At 34.0% G+C, this 20,455-nt stretch overlaps 1 protein-coding gene across 3 annotated transcripts in view; it reads right to left on the reverse strand.

Annotated features, from left to right (window-relative positions):
* The window catches only part of KIAA0825 (KIAA0825 ortholog), a 368,374-nt gene that overhangs the window by 279,851 nt on the left and 68,068 nt on the right, over positions 1-20,455 (reverse strand). The gene's annotated exons all lie outside the window — the stretch shown is intronic.

Consider the following 20,455-nt stretch of genomic DNA (forward strand, 5'->3'; position numbering starts at 1 on the left):
CCCCCAGCCCACCAAAAGCCCCCATGTGAGAGGGAGGTTTGCTCTTCCCCTTGGAGGGGCCAATAGAGCATATATCCCCTTATTTTACATACCAAGAGAAACCTAAGTGGCTAAAAAGGGTGAAGACAGAGTCACCCTGAAAGTATTTGGGTTAATGAGAAAAACTGAAAAGAAACTGCTTCTATTATTACCCTTTTCTGATTCCCAGGCCAACACTGGCTCCAGTGGATGTTACCTAAACTTACTGCTAAATGATAACAAAATTCTCCCACACTCTGTTCCCTCTTCTCTGGCAAAAGCTGTCAGTATTACATTAGCAAGAAATCTGACTTTGTGTTTCTTTGCCAAGGGTATAATAATACTCTTGCCCCTCTCCTATATTCTACCTTTCTTATTTTGTTTTTTTTAACTGAGAACATGAGAGAGGATTATCTGACTTCTGATGTGGCCACTGTTAGTTGAAGATGCTAATCAAAGAATGGCTTACATTTGAATTCAGCCAAAATTGAGAGCTGTACCCAGAGAAATTTTCTGAATATTTTCTCAGTTGACTTTTGTTTTATGCTGGTTTAAATCCCATTTGTAAATACTTAGATATGCTGAACCTTTCAGAGAACATTTTAATAAAAAGACATCTTGAGTGTAATGAAATGGGTTGTAAATTTTAAGTATTGCATGCTAATGGTATATTATTAATGAAATATCTTCCTTATATCCTCTTCTCGGTCTCAAATTTTGCTAGAGTTCAGTTAATTCTATCTCTTATCATATGTGTTACTTTCCCTTATCCTGCTAAAAATTACAGAAAAAATTTAAACTAAGTTAACAATTCATTTTTACTATAGACTCAGATTGTATCTGAAAAATTGATATTTCATTTTTTTAAAGCAATATGCCATGTCAGAGAAGTTACATTATCAGCTCTTAATATAACATGTTAAAATTAATTTTAAAAATTTAGCACTGGAATAAAAATAATGCCATCATCAAAAAGAAGGATTTAAGTTGAGACACCTGCTGAGTGTACTTCCTAATATATTTTCTAATTGAATAATAACCTTTCAAAAGAGATTGGAAATTTCTCCTCTTTTATACCAAAAAATAAAGAGTAAGATTCTATTCACACTTTTTAAATCAGGTAGGAAAATTATAATGCCTACAAATGTATGTTAAAACTCATATGAAAAGAGAGAGCCATGGTGATAATAGCAATCCCCTGTAACCACCTGAAAAGCTGTACTCAGGAGCTACCAGAGTACCTGAGAGGTAGGGAAGACATTTGCAGGGGTGTGATGGCATTTTGTAGAGTCAATTTTATAGTTAATCTTACCTTTTTTAGCTGCCTTCCTCACCTAAAAATAGTTATTCAGCCATAAAAGTAAAGTCTTATTTCCTTCAAACTTCAAATATGACTTTGGAGCACCTTGGTGGCAGACATCATCTTTCCATCAAAAAGCCTAAGATTTACAAAAAGTATCTTTAAGTGGGTTTCACTTGCTAATTCAATAAAGATTTGCCTTGTGCCTAGAATGCACAAGGTACCACGTGATAGGCACCACTTTGCAGCACAGGAGAGAGGTACAGAGTCAGATCTGAAAGCAGGGTCGGGTGACTACCCAAGGCCATGCCTCATACCGGCTACCATCAGCTCCTGTGGCCATCTCTGTCTTGTAAATTTACCTCTCTTTAACCATTTTAGTTCAGGCAATAAGAAAGACATTACCTTCAATACATAAGAAAAACTCAGTGCCAAAAGAAGTCCATGGATAAGAAACTAATTGAAGAAAATGTCAGCGGTTGACTGTTATCCTGTTTTGATATAATTGGTCAATACTGGGCTCTGTTGTTCTGTTATGATTTGTTTACGGGAACATTTTTTTTAATTTGAAAAATCTTTATGAAGTTTTTCTAGCTTGCTTTTCTTTACACTAAAATCTCCCTTCCCTGAATTGCTAACGTAGTTAAAGTCTAATATAAATCACTAATTAATTTAATATGGTCTTTATGCTTTTGCCCCCATACTGCTTTGGGGGTTAGTCATCTTTACCTCCTGGATTTGAAGGCACTTGACAACACCACATAAAATCAGGCTTTAAATTTATTTCAAACTTCAGAAAAAAATGCTTGGGGGAAAGTAGCTTTCTCAAAAGAAATATTACTAGTTGCTCTAGGGCGAACTGGGAGTGGATGGTAGAGAGTGAGACTAAGATGCACAATAAGGCACCACGTGGAACTCTCAGGGTTGAGTGATGACATGGGAGAGGCCAAGAGACCTGAGAAACAAGGCCCAGGTTTTCTTTCTGTCTTGTGCCTTCTAAATAAATTCTCTGTGCACATCTCTCACTTTGAAGTTTTATTTCGGAGCCAATAATTCCCCCTACGTTGTAGGGGAAAGCCCCAGATAGTGAATGCTGTTGATCATCAATTCCTGCTTTCTGTTTCTCCAGCTCCTGCCCACCCTGCAACCAACATGGTTCCATTTCATCTTGATCACTCTGGACAGAAGTCAGAAGAGACTCCTACTTCCTGGAATCCCTTTCTTCTCAGAACTCTGCAACTTCTTGTCTGTATGACTCCAGCAGCTTTTCATATATTCATATTGTATTTCTCAATCTAGATGAGATGCAAGGATCTTATACTTTTTGGAATCTCCATTGCTCTTAGCATAATATTTTTTAAACAGTAGGGGCTCAATTAGTAAGTTGATTAGTTGGCTATTACCAATATAGAGTATTATACCTCCAGATATTGATTGAAACAAATGGTTCAGTTAAAAAGATATTCATTGAGCTCCTATCATGTGTTAGGCAGTGGATTGGGTGTTGGGGAAAACAAATAATACTTGCTCTTGGGGTGCTTAGAGTCCACTGGGGAGACATACCCCTAATTAAATATTTTAATAGAATATGCTAAGAGCTTTGAGAAGGCATGTAAAGATGCTGTGGGAGCACAGATTAGGGGCTCAAGCTCAAAGCTTCCTAGAAGAAACGACACATGAGCTGTCATAAAGGATCAGTGGGAATTAGGTGAAGAAGGGGAGGAAGAGGGTAGGAGATGGTACACATCATTATCATGAGCAGGGCCTTCTGTCAGTTCAGTGTTACTGGAGAGTGAAAAATATGAGGTGGGAGAGGCACAAGATGAGGCTGAAGAAGGCAAGTGCAAGGTGCAGGAAGGTTTGCTTTCCAAAACTGAGTAGCTAAAGCTTAATGATGACAGTGATGAGGAGCCACTGAAGAGCATTAAACAGGGGAGTAAGGTGTGCTTGGCAGATGTCTTAGGAAAAAACAAGAATAAGGGCTGGGAATCCAACTAAAAAATAAAACAATTTTAACAGGACAAATGAGAGATGATAAAGACCTAAATTAGACCTTGATGGCAGAAATGGAGAGGAGGAGATAGATTTGGAAATATTTAGGTGGTGAGGCAAAATCTGAGTAAAAATTAAGAATCTTGGGAATTCTTTTGATGGCAGGGATTGGGACAGACAGAGAGAATGAGTTGTAGTTTCTGTTTGAGTGATTATGTGGCATTAACTTAGATTGGGGAAGAGGAGCAGGGATCAGGGAAATGATAAGGAGTTCCAGTTTATTCTTGTTTTGTTTGGAGTGCCTGTGGAACATCCAAGGGACCAAATTCACAGGCAGTGAGCTCTGGAAGTGTGAAGCTCTAGAAGTATGGAGTGAGATCAGTGCTGGAGCTAGACCTGGCAAACGTTCACACAGAGTGAGGGTTGGAACCATGAGGATAAATGAAAGAGATCTCTGGATACATTTATTATTTTAATTTAGCCTTATTTCATTACTATTGCTTATTTTTAAATTTAAAGAATTAAATAACACTTCTAGAGAACATTATATGAAGCACTTTAAAGATAAAACAAAGTATTCGTTGTGCAATTGACCTAAAAATGACAAATCTGCAGTCCCTTGTCATATATTGGTATTTGGTAACAACACATTAAGGGATGACAGTAAGTCACCTTCTCAATACAATGCTATGTATGGACACGTGTGTACATATGCATATGTTTTAAATAAAGATAATAAAATACTGTTTGTCCCAGATACTATATATAATATCTATATTAATACTCAAACACCAGGAGGAAATTATCATCTCCATCTTCTAGATTAAATGAGGGACACTCATAGAAGAAAAGCAACCTATCCAAGGTCACATAGCTGCAAAGCGGCAAAGCTGGAATGAAAGACAAGTCTTCTGGCTCCAAAGCTCCTAACAGCTACAAGACATTAAGCATTAAGCATCCTTCCTCACTCCCATCCCTTTGTACAGGCCTCTTTTGCAGCAACAGGAGGATAGTTAGCAAAACAGCAATAGCCTTGATAATCCAGAAGGAGGCAGGCAAGCACAGGGATTTCAACACATTTTTTTTTTTTCTTTTTCTTTTTTTTTTTTTTGTTGAGACAGAATCTCATTTTGTTGCCCAGGCTAGAGTGAGTGCCGTGGCGTCAGCTTAGCTCACAGCAACCTCAGACTCCTCGGCTTAAGCGATCCTACTGCCTCAGCCTCCCGAGTAGCTGGGACTACAGGCATGCGCCACCATGCCCGGCTAATTTTTTCTATATAGATTTTTAGTTGTCCATATAATGTCTTTCTATTTTTAGTAGAGATGGGGTCTCGCTCAGGCTGGTCTCAAACTCCTGACCTTGAGCGATCCACCCGCCTCGGCCTCCCAGAGTGCTAGGATTACAGGCGTGAGCCACTGCGCCCGGCCTCAACACATTTTAAAAATCATAATTATTGAATTGATATCTCAATAAATACACATATCAATCTAGATGTTCATGCTTCTGAATACTTGTAGTTAAAACCCAGTAGGGCAATTTGGAGGGCAATTTGAATATCTCTCTCTCTCTCTCTCTCTCTCTCAAAACTTAAATTAGCTTACTCTGTGTCCCAGGAATATCACTTCAAGGAATAAAACTTTCAAAGATACTCACGAGTACATGAAGAAAAAAAACTAGGAAAATCCTAATGTCTATCAATCAGAGTTGGTTAATTAAATGATTGAATAATGATGTCATCTAATGCATAGCTTGCAACCTGTAAAAAGAATAATGTAGATCATTCTATATGTATTGAGATAAAAGGGGTCCATGGCATAATAATTTAAAAAGAAACCGCAGAGGAATTTGTAGACTGTACATACACAGCATGTGCATAAATGTGGAAGGGCACACACCAAACTGTTAACAGGGATTACTTTAGGGTGGTAGATGTAAGGGTAGGGAAGGTGAAAAGACCTAAAGTTTTTTACTTTATATACTTTAAATACATACTTGTATACACACATACATATATAAATGTGTGTGTATTTGTACAACACAACAATGGGCATACATTGCTTTTGAGAAGGAAAAAAACTAGTATTTTTCTAAACCCAGTGAGTCAACAATCTAATAAGATCAATTTAAATGTAGCCATATGCAAATAAATTATGCTGCATCTACATTATAGAATATCATGGCGCTGCTGAAAAGAATGTCAGTCCTGATTGCACAGACATGGGAAGAGGTCATGAACTATTATGAAAAAAGCACATTACAGAACAGTATTTTTAAAATTATAAATACATATATTAATTCATTTTTGTGCATAAGAAAAATTCTAAAATATTCAACAAAGTGTCAATAAGAATGGTGATCCTGGGGATAGAGATTGGAGGGTAGGGAATGTGAAGACTTTGGCTTTTTCCATTATGTATGGTGAAAGCTTTACATTTATAATAAAAATTCATTACTCTGAAAATTTCCTTAAAGTAAGAAGAACATTCCTAACAAAATGCAGTTTTAGCAGTGGATCACTTTGTTTTCACTTTATTTCAGCTCTTACATATCTGTATCATGAAATCTACAAATGTGCCCTGGAAGAAATTTCAGATTCATAAAGTTTATGAAATATATAATTTAGCATAACTTTACACATTTAATAGTACACTAAAGACTACACAAAAAGGAAAAGTACTTCAATATAAAAATCTCAGTTTTTCTCTTTCTTCCCACCCCACGATGTAAATCTAGGCCCTCTTCACATAATCTCCTAACTGATGAATGAATGAGCTCCCCATAACATTTCCTTGAACAATCCAAACAATCTTGATTTTATCTTTTTTTCCCTCTTGCTAATACTGAAGAAACACATTCAAAGTTTCCATAAACCTTTCATTTTCACAAATTTATATTATTTCTGAAGCAAACAAAAAGAAACCAGGGCTCCAGAAATGCTCCTGGTGTACATTTTGGAAGTGGGGCCACCTCTTCTCTGGTTCCATTTCCTCTCTCATGAATGTAGCACTTAGTTCTTCTTCGACTGGGAATGCCCCCATGGAGATCCCACTGTCCTACAAATCAGGAATGTATGTCCTCACCTGAATTTATTGTTGTTATTAACAGGAATGCCTCACCTCTAGCTGTTCCCATAGCACTCACGCTACTTCTCCATCATCTGACAATAACATTCCTGCTTCTATGCTCATGCTTCATGCCTTAAACATTCTTTCTTCCCTTCTTGGTTGTCTTTATAGCAGACCAATTCAAGAACCTCTCTGATTTTCTCCTAAGGGTTCAGAAGAAAAGTCCTGCCACTTGGGAAGCAAATATACACATCTTCCTAAGGAGGAAGAGCTCACTCTGCATTCTCCAATCTTTGGTGTCTTACAGGGAACTGGCCATCTGTTCAAAGTATTCAGAGCCAGACTTTCTCACCTTTGGGTCAAAGTGGCAGGGCACTGCAAGGGCATACTGTGGAAGAAGCCTATGACTTGAGTCTGTGCATCAAGGATAATAATGATCATAGACATGTACCTAAAATGCAAAGGGACCTAAGAGAGAAAGGGCCTCAATAAGATCAGCTTGTAAATTGCTCTAATTTCAACAAAGCATATAAACAGAATATTATCAAAGCCCTTAATAAATAAGGCATTTATTGATAGGATTGTACTTCTCCAAGTTTTTTGGTTATAAGCAACAGAGAAGGAGCAAAATTGAGCAATAAATGGGAATTTTGTATAAGGCTAAAGGTTTTCCTATGGACCTTGTCTCAGATGGGTAGAGAGATGACGGACGGTAAGCTGGACTGAGAGTTGTAAAGTCCCGCTTGTTAATCATCACCTGCATCTGCATCTGCTGTCACTCACACCAAACAAAAAGATCAGAAAGCAGCCATGGATAGTTGTTTGTTGAGTAAAGATGTCTAGTTTTGCCAAAGTGAGACTTACATGCTTAGAATTCACTTGGAGGCTAGAAGGCTCCACAAGGCTTACGATAAATTGGGGAAACTGCCTGTGCTCCTTTCTTTGTATCCCAAGTGGCCATCAGGGATTCCAAAATGATATTACATAAACAATCTCATTTTTGTGAGTGATTCAAAATGATCACTAGATTTTATCTTAGTGTGCGTAAGTCCTAACTATTGAAAAAAAGTAGAAATATGTTCTTTCCAGAGTAACCACAAATCTTTGTTGACAGGCTGCCTTATTAGAATTCTCTTGTATTTAATTAATATAAATCAAAGTTAACATTTAGAATTATGTCCATGCAATATTTTAAAAAGTTAATCTCAGTATTCATCCCTTTATTTCATTGAGATATCAACTTAAAAGATCTTAAAGGCCAATTTTCAAGATCAAATTAAAGTTACGGCATAATGATTAAGAGCATAAAATATGTCAGCTCCACCACATCGCCAATAAAGATTAGATGCTTTAAACTGTGCAGAGATAACTAAGCAACATTCATTTGATGACTATGAAGGCTAATTACAAATTCTTTTGAAATTAGTATAAAGATGGCCACATCTGTCTCTTTTTCAAAGATTTATCTTAAATAAAAAACAAGGAAATAAAACTATAACTGAATAGAGACTTCAAGTTCTTAAAGGAAAAAGTGTAATTAATGATGAATGCACTACATGTAAATAATAAAGCATTGGATAAATTCTAAAAAAATAATTTATCATAAAATCCTAACCTTCTTACAAGATTTTGATACAGAAACTTTATTATGATGTTGAGTAATTCAATCTCATGACCATTAATATTACCTTTAGGGGTATGAAAAATATTGTTAGCTATCAGCAATCAATTTATTAACTCTACTGTCTCCAGATAGCATTTGCTACCAGTGGGAAAATACTCCTTATGCTCTAACTACTATTGCACACTTCATAACCTGCTAATTAGCACTTAATTTTCACTTTGCTTAGGGAATAATGATTATGGCCTTCACCTAATACAACAAACTGCTACCTTTATCAATTTTTTAAAATTAGCTAATGATCCATAGACAATACCCATCCCCCCATGACTACCCTATATAGTCTATCAGGATATACTCTGTTAACCACTACAATTTTTCAAGCACTATTAGAGGATAGTTAACTTTAATGCTAATATAAATGCAGGACAGCCACTTTGATTATTTTAAGAACTATAAAACTTTGAATATTTTGACCTGTGGTATGAAATTTTCCATCATAACAGTTTTAAACTTGCATACTAAATTATTAGTGTGATTTAAAATATTTAACACGAGACGACAAAAGTGAGATATTAATTCCTATTGAATAAAGAGGCAAAGCACAAAAAATGGAAGCTAAAGTCTTTCAATATAATATTTAAATTTGTAGATTGATATTTAGTAACATCTGATCATTTTTACTTTGGCAAAGGAAGTAATTACAAAAGATAAAAATTGGCTTCTAAATTTTGTCTATGGTTTTCAGTGGCCAACTCTAATCTGGAGACAAACTTTCTAATAAAATACACTTTTTTGCTGCATATTTACAAATCAGAGCATGTAATAGTGTTATGTGTTATTTCATTTTCACTGAATCATGTAAATGTCATAATGGATGTATTAATAAAGTAGGTTCTCCATTTTTAGATAGAATGTACTTGTAAAAGGCAGCTCTTGTCTAGTTTCTAAGCCTGAAAACATGCTAACCTTCATTCAAATAGACCAGTTTGAATGGTTTATTATAAAATATGGATTGCGATGTTTATGATAATGAAAACACCAAATTCTAGACATTCTAGGTGATAACAATGAAGTTAGAATGTGAATAGAATTCATGGTTGCCTGTATATCACCATATAGTAATTAATATCATGCACAATGACAAAATGCCAAATAAATGAATATTATGCACAGCCAAGAAAATGAAGCCAAAGTACTTTCTAGTCTCAACAGGAGTAGGAAAGGTATTATTATCCAAATTCTCAAATTCTTATTTCTAATTAAATATATTTCATTAAAAAATGAAAACTATCAAAAGTATTGTGGACAAAATAATTTAGATAAGTAAAATAACAAATGATTAAGAAAAATGGAATTTCACACCAAACACTTAGACATATAAACTAAAGACAAAATACAAATCTTGACTCAGTGACCCGATCAAATAATTCCCAAATTTTACTTGTGGTTAATAGCAATCCAATGAAAGCTTCAACGAAGTCATACATTTGAGAAACAATAATGGAAAAGCCTATGATTTAAGGCTTTCAGACAAGTAAAAACAGAAGAGAACAGAATTCTGAAAACAGAGTGAGGTTTGGGTTAAGTCAGATATGAAGTGGTTTAATAAAGTAAAACAATGCAACTTAGCAATTATGTATGTGGAAATTTTAAGGAGTATATTTCCAAAGTAGAGCATGGAAAGATGCATGCATAAATCCCATCAGCAATAACGTGTTCCTCTGACCTGGGTGATATTCACTTTTAAGTGATGCCAATACTATTGTAACAATCCTGCATTTATGACAGCATTTGTCTACTTGGTCTCTCCTGAAGACAGTGAACTTAAAAGTAGTGTTATTTTTTCTTTTGCATTTACTAATGATATACTTAGCTTTATACGCACTAGTCACAGATCGACCCTTTTTTATGTCTCACTGTGGTTTGTAATTTTTTTTTTTTTACTAACTATATGTTTAAAATAATTAGTACTGCTGGATATAATCACTAATTTCCTAAAACTGCAAAAGGCAACTTAATATTTCTGCATAGCAGCTGTAATACACAATATTGCACAGAACTAAATTATTACAGTGCCAGCAGTTTTCTATACACAGTACTTAAGATAATTATAAAAAATCATCTTCATTACTATTTGCTAGCATTTTTTTAACAGTTTAATTTGGATAGGTTACAAAATACATTCAAATCACACAGATATAATTACTATAGACCCAAGAAGCTATAAAATGTTCCCAACCAAATCCCTTTGACCCTGTTAATGTCTGTTCCTTGTTAATCTAAGGCAAACATTGTTTGCAGCATGCATTTGTTATAGAATATGAAAAAAAGGGGGTGGGGGGTAAGGAAATCCCTTAACAGTTGTTATTGATTTCAGCATTTACCGACTGAGAGTTAAGTGCTGTTTACAAAACAGAACAGATGCAGATGCTGACAAAAAAGTAAACAATTGTTGCATGGCTTCCTGCCAGATTCTGAACCGATATATTAAACTCCAAGTGAAGCACATTTCCCCTATGGATTGCACTTATTGCCACTTCATTTCCTATGTGCTCCGTCTCTCTATTGCCGTGCCTGGCACTAAGCTATTTCCAGTTCCTTGCTGACCCCTGAGGCCTGGTGCTACCACACACAGCCATTAGAGAAGGGAATTGCATGTGTCTGACACGGCCTGAAACCAATTATTTGATATTTTCTTCAGAATGATGCCCAACTCTGTTGGGAATGAGCAATCATGAAATAATTTACCTCCTGATTTAATTTTTTCCTGCACAAATTAGTTGTAGACTGAGCTGGCTATACACAGCTGCCTGTGACATGGCTCTGTCTTATCAAGACGATACTTGAAATGAAGCAGGGGGGTCTGAATTCAATAGGTTGGGGAATCCTGCTTTAAAGAGGCATTGACAAGTTTATCAGATATACAGATCACATGTACTCTCTGTTGATTGAAAATGATAGAACCTTAAAGAACTATCAGGGCAGCAGAGACACCCACAAGGATGCAAAATTCATCTGGGGGTTCAGTATTTCTAAACACTTGTCTGATTTCTGGTTCCCTTTTTATGTCCCAGAAAGCTTGGCACATGGTCAAAATTTAACAAAAACTTAAAAGCAAACTCATACTGGTTCATGCCTGAGTGACCCTCACTAAATTTTGTATTTAGTAACCTTGTTGTTAGAGTCATAAATGTAAAGAAAATATGTATTTTTCTGTAACTCAATCCCTACAAATACCTTTCATAATAATAGAAAGGACTTGTGCTTTACATTTTGTTGTCTCTAAGTCACAGAAACAAGGCAAAACCTGAGATTATCACTTAACAATAAACAGAAAGTTTGTGTAAATTTGTATGATGATACGAAGGCCAACTGCTTAAGCTCAATAAAGACAACACAAGTCTCATTAGAGAGACTGGATGTAAAGCTTCAACCAAATCTATGCAGTAATATCTTTTCCATAAATTCAAGTGAAGAGTTTTCTCCTTTTATATACTGATTCCACATTAGGTTTTAGCAATTAAATCTTAAAGGGGCCATGATTGCTGCATCCTCCTATTTCTCTTCAGGGTCTAGGCACCACTAACTAGATCCACACACTGCAACTGTGAACTTTATGGCTTTTGTAATCATGACTAAGAAAAATTCTTTTTATAATGCCCATTAAAAGTGCACTCTCTTCAAATAGCTGAAGGATTACTGTTTTATTGCACTACAAAAAGAATATTAACAATGATGATGATAATTGATTTCAGTACAGTTTGGGGAAAAACGGTATATGAAAGCACTATAAAATAATTTTACAATATAGCTTTGTCTGACAATGATCATCATAAAATTTGGAGGCAATTTCTCTTCTTTTCAGAGTGGATTATTTCACAAACCTGAGTATTCACTCCAATAATTACACTATATTGCTTTTTGCTAATGGAAATGCTAACACTGAATTTTTAACTTAAAGTAATTTCTACCTTGGAGGACAAACAATATAATGCCATTTGTTCTAAATGAGCTCGGTATGATCTCATTTAGAGATGGTATCGAATTCAAAATATCAAAACTTCAAATTATTTTATATTTCACTGGCATTATAATTTCAAAGCCATATTAGATTCTCATCTCTGCCTTGCACTTACCTGCTAACTTGGGTACTTCCTATTGTTCTGTTATGAAAAAGATTAAATTAGCAGTTGGGTAAACTACCTTTGCTAAATAATTGAGAAGAGTTTCTTATTTTTATCCAATGTTGAAAAGAAGTTGCAAAAGCAAACACTGATAGGTTTTGCTTTTGATTGAGACAACATACTCTACTTCATTTTAAATAACTTTTCATTTCCTTACATATGCAATTTTAGATCTCCATTTAGATAGGTCAACCATCAAAGTTCTTATGAGTGTTTTGGTAAGACTAGAAGCAAATTAAAAATATATGTATAAACAGAGGAGTAGAAATTCAATTTTAAGAATGACAGAAGCAAAAGAATTTTTGACTGAAATCCATAATGACTTTTAAACATCTTTACCCGAAGCTGAGGATTATTTTCTCATTTCCAAATGTGGCATGTCGGGGAATGACTGGTTTAACTCCCAGAGCCACCAGCAGTTTCTCCCGTATAAATCCCTGTGCAGAGAAATCAGTCCATACTCAGAAAATGCCATTTCAAGCAAAGAATTTTAACGGTCCCAGATGTAAAAGACACAGATCTCCCATTGTGGACTGAATGTTTGTGTCTCTACAAAATTCATACCTTGAAATCTTAACCCCCAAGGTATCTGGAGGCAGGGCCATTGGGAGGTGATTAGGTGATGAAAGTAGAGCCCCCATGAATGGGGTTAGTGCCCATATAGAAGAGACCACAGAGAGCTCTCTTGTCCCTTCTTCCATGTGAGGACACAGACAGAAGAGTGCCATTTGTGAACCAGAAAGTAAGCCTTCATCAGACACCAAATCTACCAGCGCCTGGATCTTGAACTTTCCAGCCCCAAAACTGTGAGAAACAAATGCTTGTTACTTAAGCCCCCATCTATGGTATTTCTGTTATAGCAGCCATAATGGACTAAGGTAAAAATAAATAGGTAAAGATGTTAAATGACAACTACTTTGAGGCAGAAGTTTTGTTTTATACCAAATACTTGACTTTTTAAATGTGACACTGATGATAAAAGATTTTTATACTTATACATAAATAGTTGCAATTAAAATGCTATATTATAGTATTAACACATTTTTCAAGTTGCTTTTATAATAAAGAATGCTGTGCTATAGAAACAGCAATTAAAATTCTCAGTCTCCAGTTTAAAAGATTCCATTTTTAAATGAAACTTACCAATGTTTGTTTGCTTATTAAACTTTTCTTCTTGAACATTTTATAAAAAAATATGTTCGGTACTAATAACTGATGAATAGTATAATAACCAGAAGTCACATATTACATGTTCTAACAACCTGAGAAGAATCATGTTAAATAATATTCAACATTTATAAAAGTCTACTGGAAAAATCACCACGTTAAAGAATTATTTAAGGATTCATTACCTGTAAATATTTTTATATAAAACAATAGAACTAAGCATTTACATTATTATGTTCATAAATTAAGATATAGAATAACGTAGATAATTTTAACAGAGCAAAGCAGAAGCCACAAAAGTTTTAGGAAGGTTACAGAGTAACTTAGCGCCCCATACACTAAAGCAACTCCCTTTCTGTAGGACATAAATTTCTGGCTTGCAACAACCTCATGTATACTTGTCCATATTCTTTGCTCAATATAGAATAGTTGCAAAATAAATACATTCACTTTTAGAATAATTTTATTCTAAACTTCAATGATTTTTTTCAGTTATTTGAATTCTGCTCCTAAAATGTTACTTACATTTTTAAATAGACAATTTCTTTTTCCAAGTAAAAAAAAAAAATGAGGTTTTTAAAACGTCAGCATTTTAATCTTTTAAAAAGTTTTTCTGTTTGTAAAAATGTTATTAAGGCCCAGCACAGTGGCTCACATCTGTAATCCTAGCACTTTGGGAGGCCTAGAAGAGAGGGTTGCCGGAGGCCAGTAGTTTGAGACCAGCTGGACAACAGCAAGTCTCCATCTCCACAAAAATTTTTTTAAAAAATTAGCTGGGCGTGGTGGCACACGCCTGTAGTCCTAGCTACTCAGGAGGCTGAGGCAGGAGGATCACTTGGGCCCAGGAGTTGGAGGTTGTAGTGACCTATGATGAGGACACTGCAGTCTAGCCCAGGGAATAGAGCAAGACCTTGCCTCAAAAAAAAAAAAAAAGTTATTAAATGGTTAGTAAGTTACATAAATCTCAAACTAACCTATGACCCCTCATGAGAAACCAAAGAGTGAGTCATTTTTAACTTCCCTCCTTAGTATCTGAATGTCATAATTAGAGGATGTAGCAAGTGAGATATTCTTTCCACCTTAGGAAGACACACAGGTGTTCTAAGGATGGAGGAAGCAGATAATTGAGTGCAATTTAGTGTTTGCTAATTGTTGCTACATGAAAGAAAAATATACTAAAATTAAATTACATCCACTTTCTCTCTAACTCATTAGACTTTCCATCTTTGTTGCCCTCTGTTTTCAGAATAATGATTCAGAGCCCTCAGAACATTTAGTAGAGAATAATTAGGTCAGAAAATAGAGTCCACGCAGCAGAAAACAAAGTTTTAGATAAAGATATGCACACATACACATACTACCACACATCCATCCAACCACATAACATACACTCTTCCCTCATATATCCATTCATATCCAGTTGTTTTTCTCATGTTTTTTAATCAAATAATTTTCACAGATGACACAACCTTTAGGAGTAAGAATCTAAAACAAAAACACTTCCTTAGTAGAAAAAAATTCTAGTGTTAGATTTTTCATTTGTTTTCTTAGGAGGCATTCAGATAGAGTGGGAAGATGCTTCTCTTCTAATCTTAACCCTGCAGCTAACTTGATTTGTTAACCAGCCAAAATGCTTTCATTTTTTTCACCTATAAAACCTAAGAACTGGAATTGCTGCACTGTATAATTTCTGGGTGGTGGTACAGTAAAAAAAAGTCAAACCAAAATGGTGGAAGTATCTTGCAAATACAATGCTAACTAATGGTATTGTTATTAATTAATGGTAAAAACTTGGCAATAATCAGCTCAACTATTTCAGTAAATTAATTACTTTTAGCTTAAGTCTGGTAAAAGACTTAAATGTAACCAGCTTACTTGCATATGAAGGAAAAAAAATAAGATTCTCCATTTAGATACTTTTTAAAAAATATTAAGTAAAAAATTAATGGTATTATTTTCCTTTTCATGTATTAATATGCAAAGTCTTGAATTTTTTTCTTTGAAAATCTTTTCAAACAGAAAATCCAGTGATGTGGCTTTGTACTCTATTACTATAATAGTTCCAAAATACAAGTTTGTTTAATTTTATATGTAGAGAAATGCATGCTACAAGTCTAGAAAATGGAAATTACTCTTCAGATTATAAAAGGATTATCTTACAAATGATTTCATTTTTCAAGAGACAGTAAGTCACAGTAGTTAAGAGAACAGGCTTTGTCATAATTTAGAAATGGGTTTGAGTAGCGACGAACTTCCTAGCAGTGGAACTTTGGGCAACCTAATTAAGTTGTCCAAACCTCAGTTTCTATATCTATAAAATAGGGATAATACCCAACTTTTTAGAGATGTTGGTCTCAATATACTTCTTCACCTTTTCTTGATATCATCATTCTACTGGTTAGAGCTCCTTGAGGAGCAGGAGAGAGTAGGGTGGTTTTTGACTGGCCTACTTTACAATAGTGATCACGTGTCTCCTTAGTCAAGAAGTCTGTCTTCTCTTTGGTTTGAGGACCTTCTTTACCTTGAAGCATCTTTCATCTCCTGAGAGATTCTGTCACCCATAACCCTAATCTTCCTTAAACAAAAGAGTAAGGGACTGTGAAAGGGAAAGGACCTTAGAGGTCACTCAGTTCAACTTCTCACCTACTGTAGATTCTTGGAAATCTTCCAAATATTCAAATGCATGTATTAATATTATATTCTCGAGTCTGTCCTATTCAAGCTAACAATAACCTCAAGAAAAATTCAAAATAAGATATACAGGGAGCCATGAAATTTATCCTAGAACTGAAATCTCCTAATTTCATCTTTTTATATGAAAAAATAGAGGATTTATTTAACTGAAATTTATTATACACAAACTATCCTCTCTTTTTAAAACATTGAAAAAAATTTACTTAAATCTCCCCAAAAATATAATTTTAAAAGTAAAATTAATTTTATCACTTAAACCATCCCAAAGATAGACATAGAAAAATGTTAAAATATACATTTTATTACATCCTGTTATGTACATGACACAAGTATATGTGTAAATAGGGATCTGACTTTCTAGATAATGATGAATCAGGTTACAATCAAAATGCTAATTGCAAATCTCTAGCTTTTTGAAAGCTGTTTATTTTGACTTTAAAGCCTTCTGATCTAAATGAAAAACCTAAATATTGTAGCATAAACCTTTAGGAAATAATTGATAATTTTCTTAAAAAATATTATAGAAACTATAAGAATACTGATTAACAAAATCAGAGTGATTGAGAAAACCTTAGTTCTTAAATCACTCTTGAAAATTTTTAAGAGTATCTGTAAAAATAATATGGCTCTCTTGTAGAAAAGATCACTGAAAAGATTATGTAATTATTTATATTAACATTATTTCATCATTTTCTTCAAATAACAAAATATACACGCTATACACAATACTAAAACATAAAACAGCACATGCTCTCAAAGAAACAAAACATTCAGAACCATATGAATATAAAGGAGAAAAAAGGCCAAAATATGAAATTTAAGTCTAAGGATAAGCTTACATATAAATAAAATTAAGTATCTGTCTGGTACCATTATCCCAGGAAAATAGCTAGAGAGAGTATGACCATATTTTACATATGTGTACAAGAGAGCCTGAATTGGTTGCAGACAGAACTCACTCTGGGGTGTCCAGGTAAACATTATCACCAGAAAGGCCAGCTGGTAGAATAGAATAGAATAGCATAGCATAGCATAGCATAACACGGAATAGCATAAAAACTACCCCTAGTCAGTGTTTGAGTTAACAACACAAGCAAATCATAATTCAGTTATGAATCACTGTCAATAAAAAAGAAAAAGAAAACATTGAATGAGTGAAGAACATAGAAATGTGAAAATCCAAAAAGAAAATGTGAGAGTGTTTGATAAAGGATTTTTTAATGCTAATTATCATAGCGTCTTGCACAGTTTTTGATACAGAGTTTAGTGGCATATCAAGTTAATATACCAAATAATTGTAAACAGAGGAATCCCCTTTCTTTGGGTTATTAGCTGTGTAGCCTTGGCAAACACTTTCCTCTTTGAGTTTCAGTTTTTTCATATATAAAGTATGAACATTAGAAGGGCTATTTAGAAGATTAAACGAACTCACTTACGTAAAGTCTTTTAAAGTCTTATATGTAAAAATAAAGCAATAATCAGCTAATATAGATAGACAGATACTTTACAGACCATTTAGGGAAGAACAACCAATCCTCAATCTAGGTACAACATCAGAAGCAATTAAAGATTCAGCAGGTCCAAATTGCCTTAGCTCAATGAGAACAAGGTAAGTATAAACATAAACAGATATGACATTAGTTCATTAAGACTACAGTATACATACAAAGCCTGCTGCAGGCCACGAAATAGGAATTATATCCAAAAATACTTTTAAATTGGGATTATGTAGTCTTCAAATGAGAAAAGTGTGGGATAGGTTAGAAAAGAATAACACAATGACTACACTAAAGTTGAGGAAGTAAACGGAGGATTCACAGAAGTGTTTCTAAATGGGATATGATATTTCCATCCATTGTTTTAGCACAGTCATAGAGTAAGGGCTCTGGAGTCAGAGAGACATGAGTTTGAATCCTGGCTTCATTTTATGACCTTGAGCAAATTACTGAACAGCTCTGTATCTTAGTTTCCTTACTGTATAAGGAAGATAAATAATGGTACCTATCTTGTTGGGTGGTTCGAAGGATTAAATGAGATAATGTATATCAATATCTGAATCAATAAATGTTAGTTGTTGTTACTTAAGGAATGTTCTTTCTATAATTTCAGGCAAAATATCAAGACTTGGTGAGTATCAAGATACAGATATATACTAAAGATAATATACAACCCATTCAAGCCAATCTAGATTTTATTCAACGAGGAATATAAGCTATTATTGCTCAGCTCAAAGTTGTATGTCTTTACTAAATAAAATAGGATCATTGGGTCAAATGCTAGCGAAATAACATGATTGATCTTTTAGTTTAGCAGTTCTCATACAACAGTAACATTAGTGACTCATTTATTTTCCTTTCCCTTACTGTGTCTAGCACAGAACCTTAAAAGTGGTAGCTGCTAAATGCCTTGCTTATGATAGATAGATGGTCAATAAAGCCGAACTGAATTTATTTTCAGGCAGCCCACTTGAAGACTGCTATTTGAAATTTCTTTTGCGGGTGAGAAGTTATTTAATTCTATACTTTAAGACAAAGTCCAATAGCATGGGCCTTGGAGACATAATGACCTGCATATGAATCCTGATTTTGAATATAAATACTGACTCTATACAACATGATCCAGGGCAAATTAATCTTTCCTTTTTCTTTCTTTCTCTTTTTTAGAGACAGGATCTTAGTACAGTGGCCCAATCATAACTCACTGCAGCCTCAAACTCCTGGGCTTACACCTCAGCCTCCTGAGTAGCTAGGACTAGAGGTGTGTGCTACCATACCTAGATAATTTAAAAATGTTTTTTGTAAGGAACAAGGTCGCATTATGTTGCCTGGGTTGGTCTTGAACTCCTAGCCCTAAGCGGTCCTCCCACCTTGGCTTCCCGGAGTCCGGGGATAACGGGTGTGAGCCACTGTGCCTGGCTCTTCTTTCTAAGCTTCTTTCGTTGTTTGTAAAAGTGGAATAATAAGAAATGGGTTGTCCTTAGCACAGTGTCTGGCATACAGAAAATGCTCATTTGACATGTGATTTATACCAAAGTTCAGACAAAAGAACCTAGGAAGGATCAATGCACCCAGACTCTGGAAAATATTTCAAATTCTAGTTTTAAAGCAGGCACACATAGTTTTCTCTCATGAATGGGAAAACACTTCAATATCAGCCCTAAAGACTCCATAGCAACTTACACATATTTTCAACCATATGGATCTTTTCTTCTGTTATAAACTATATTTAGCACATATAAAACTTTCATATTGAAAACACTTTACAAGTAAGCAGGAATTTTCTTTTTAGAGAATATAAGAATTTTAGAAAACAAGTACACTAATGAAATGCATTTAAAAATTTATGTGTTAACAACTAAATTGGAAGTCTATTTGCTTTGAGCAAAATTGTAATGTTCCTAAATTAACAGACTTTGTATTTTGCCATAACCAAAACTTGGCTGATGCATCTCTGTTCTTCCACAGGAAAATAAAAATTTTAAGAGAAAACATTAAACTATAATATTTGAAAATTCATATATCATATTAACTTGGTCTTCTGGCATTTTATTAATGAAGATAAGTAAAAATATAATGAGCTATGGAAAGTTTTAAAAGATGATCACAAATTCAAAGATATATAATAATTCACCAAATAATTTTCAAATACTTAAACAATATAGTTTATGAACCTATTTGGAAATATACCTCAGAGTTTTATATAGAAGCATGACTAATGATAATTTCTTAAACAATCATATTTTTACCTTGACTTTTCTCTACTGGTAGAAAATTAAAACCATGAAAAAGAAGTTTACTATATCACAATAATTTCTTTCCTTTTTTCCTTTATCTTTTGAATAAAATAGGAATTTTCAAATCATCTTTTATTTGTATACATTCTTATAGAAAAATAATAGAGGAACTTTTAAAATTAGCTGTAGTTAAAATGCTATACCTTCATAATCAATTACAATATAGAATTTTATAATATTTCATGTTACTCTTTATTAGAACTGGCTGACTAAAACCTTACAATTTTTAAACTTCCAATTTTACTTGATGCAAATTTCAACATATTTTCAATTCTTCTTTTTACCTAATAATGCTTTGGTGTTGGAAGACACAATGGATTAAAAATTATGCTTTTATAATTTTATATATATATATTAATATAACTGAATGTGTGTGCGCTTTACCCAATACTTTACTTTTTGTTATACATAATCAAGAGAAATAAAACTCTAATTGAAATATTTTTGGCTTATGTTTCCAATATCTTTAACAATTTAACAGGAAAGAAAACACTTCTATGACTATACTTACAGAAAAAGGAATGCATACGAGAAACATATACTGCAAAATTTCATTACATTTATTTTCTAATTTATTTTCAAGTTTGCAGTAAGATTTACTCACATAGAAGAAGCTT

This window comes from Eulemur rufifrons, chromosome 17 (assembly GCF_041146395.1).
Source record: "Eulemur rufifrons isolate Redbay chromosome 17, OSU_ERuf_1, whole genome shotgun sequence".
NCBI lineage: Eukaryota > Metazoa > Chordata > Mammalia > Primates > Lemuridae > Eulemur > Eulemur rufifrons.